This window comes from Triticum aestivum, chromosome 1B (genome assembly GCF_018294505.1).
Source record: "Triticum aestivum cultivar Chinese Spring chromosome 1B, IWGSC CS RefSeq v2.1, whole genome shotgun sequence".
NCBI lineage: Eukaryota > Viridiplantae > Streptophyta > Magnoliopsida > Poales > Poaceae > Triticum > Triticum aestivum.
Window position 1 is genome coordinate 303,656,087 of NC_057795.1, and position 3,381 is coordinate 303,659,467.

Genomic DNA, 3,381 nt, shown 5'->3' on the forward strand with positions numbered 1-3,381 from the left:
CACGTCAGCAAAGTCAATGCTGACGCGTGGGTCCAGTCGGGTTGGATTAGTTCTAACTAATTTCGTTAGCTGGTTAATTAGACGTGTGGGGCCCATGTGTAAGTGGGTCAGGGGTTAATTAGTGGCGTCATTAGCCACTAATGACGGTGCCACGTCAGCTCGCCGGAGTGTCGCCGGCGACGACCAAAAACGCGGCGGGGACGCACTGGGGTGGCTCGGGTTTCACCTACAGGCAACCATTTGCGCGACGAAGAGGCTCTACGTGACGAGGAGACTTGTCCGCGTCCATTGGTGCTCACAGAGGCAGATCTAGTGGCCTAAAACGACGGCGGCGGAGACTTGCGCGGCGGCCGGAGTTCGGGCACCTGCGGGTTTGGCGTTGTGGTGCGCGAGAGGGGGAGCTGGTGTGTGTGTTAGGCTCCTGGTGAGGTGTGGAGCACGTTGCCGTGCTCGAGAGTTAGCTACAGTGGCTCTGGCCTCGTCTGCATCATCGCCGGCGGCGAGGAGCTCACGGCCTTGGTGAAAAGGGCGGCTAGAGTGCGGGAACGAGCGCGGGGAGGAGAGGGAATGGTGGAGGAGCTCACAGCAATCTCAACGGAGAACTCAGTGGGCTCGGGGAGGAGTCGGAGCAAGCGGGGCGGCGAGGGGGATCTCCGGTGGCCGACGGCATGGATGAGGATGATGGCGTCGCTTCGGGCGTCCCGCGAGCACGTGCTTCGTCTTGGGGCTCCGTGGCGTCGAGGCGGAGCCTCTGGACAGCACGGAGGGGCGAGGGAGAGGCGATGGCCGCGGTGGTGTTCGTCGGCGGCAGCGACAACGCTTGGTGGTTGCATGCGAGAGAGCCAGAGGAGGAGAGGAGCTCGGGGAGAGAGTGAGAGGCCTGGGGGGGCGCGTGGCTTTCTCCGTGGCGCTGGAAGGGCCTCGAGGGCGTGAGGCAGGCAGGGAGGAGGCCACGGTGTCGCCAGCGCTCGCCACCGAGCTGCTTCGGGGCGAGGGGAGGAAGACGACAGGAAGAGGTGGGCTGGGCCAGGTGGCTGGGCTGGCCGACTGGGCCGGCCAGGTGGGCTGCGGTAAGTCGGGTGAGCCTCTGTTCTTTCCTATTTTTATGTAACTTCTGGGCTTTATTTAAAATACCAAGACGTTTTCAAAAATCCTGAAAATAATTGTGGGTTCTGTTTGGAATATTCCCAACAGCCCTCACTTAAGTTCAGAATTAATTGAGCATTTAAAATATTATATAGCATTTAAATGCCCAATTGCAAATAGCATATGATTTAATCCAGAGCCCAAATATGACATGGAAAAAGGTGCAACACCTCTGGTTAATGTTTCTAGCATTTTCCAGAAATGATGAACATTTTTGAAAGCCATTTGGAATTCACTGAAAATATTTTAGTTGAACCTAGTGAATTCCTTTGATACTAGGGTTTAGGCAATCCCCATTTCAAGTTTCATAAAATTTAAACATGATACATGGATGCTATGCCACTAGTTACAAGCAAACTCTAGGGCTGTGACAACTCACCCCCACTAAACAAGAATCTCGTCCTGAGATTCAAGACGTGAGGTAAGAAGACAAGGGGACACTAAGCCAGCTCAAACTTCACGATCGAATTGTCCTTCTCGAGGATGCTGATTCAGTGCTCCAATTGATCTTGACGTCTCTGCTTTTGAGATCTTCATCCAACACGAGGACAGAAACACTCTACAAGGATGGATCATTTTAATGATCACAAGATCAACTCACGAAATGAGATGTAGAACATCTCTTGAGCTGAGAGGCAAAACACACATCATGAAGGACGGAAGAAACAATTTGATGAGGTTTCAAAGTAGCGAGGAAAATAGTTGCCATGATACCACAATGAGACATCCTGGAGGAGGGTGATTCATAGATTATTACCTTAGGTGGCAAAAGAATTACCTTTGATTCAGAGATCATTGAAGCTCTTTATACCAGCCTAAGGCAATTCTTGAGCAATCATTTGGAGGGGTTGGGTAGAATGGTATACTCGGACTAGTATAGATGATGTGGATTACCTTGTTGAAGACAACACAAGGGATGATTTTGCTTATCATCAGAAATGGATGGGACCCAAGATAGGATGGCACAATGATGGTGCAAGCTGGGAACAAAACACAAATGCTAGAAATGATTCTGGTCACTGGGGAGAGGCTCAGTAGTAGAGAGTGATTCCACTATTGGAGTGGTTATAGCATAACCGAAAAGACTAGGAGCAATCCCAGTTAGTGCTGTTGATAATACTTAGTGCTTGTGCATGCTCTCAAGAACCTGAGCATTTCCACAATCATCAAGGTTTTATCAACATCCGTGTCAAGGGTGCTGACAACACAACATACTACCATGATGAATAGCGATGGACGATGCAGATGCAAAGGAAGATGACACTCTCTCAGATTTCACCTTAGCAAGGCCAAGGAAACAAAATCTGGATGATTGACCGAGAGACATTTAGCACTCCGCTTCTAATGTTCTCCTTGATGTGCTAGTGTGACCCATTCATTGAAATGGTTTAGTATCTAGAACATCAAGTAACAAGTCGGACTTCGGAAGCTCAAGAATCCATAAGGGAACAACTAGTGAGTAAATCCTACGAAGCCCTTAGGGGGAGGTGGCCAACTTCCTCAATCAAGATACTATAATAACAGGTCTTCCAGCTGGGTGTGTTGGCCACGACATCCACTTACCGGATTACAGAGAGAACAATATTATAGTTCTTGGGAAACGTTCCAACCATCACATCTGCCTGAGATTCAGATCTGGTTGGTGTCAGAATATTCCAGACTCATCAAGTCTAGAAAGGAAAATGAAAGTTTGCAACACAAGTCGACGAGATAACGTTGCGAGATTCTCGGGAAATGAACTACGATAGCAAGCTCCAAAACATGAGCTGGTTCTGCTACAAACCTGTGAACACGTTGTCCCAGACAAGCATGACCACGTAGTAGGCTTATAATAAAACACTACGGAGTTCAGGTGGGGAACCATCATCAAGGATAACGAAGTCCTTGCATAAGGCATGCTCTTAAGAAGGAACTTCTTCTCCTTGAATAAATCAGTTAGTGGCTTGGTGTGCTAGGGATACATATGGAATGAAGGTTGCGAGCCTGTCAAACCATAGCATACTTCGCACATGCATGACTGACTTGGGATGGTACCTGAGGAAGCAAAAACGAACTTTCTCAATTTCACGGCGGCAACTTGCTTCAAATGCACATGAACTAGAGGAAGCCACTTCTTTCATCCAACATATTCTTCATGAACAGGCACGAAGATAATGCTTACAAAAGTTTCCAATGCTAGCTTTAATGTTCCACATGGATCATGGGGGGACAAGATGTTGTTGATGGGCTCAACAG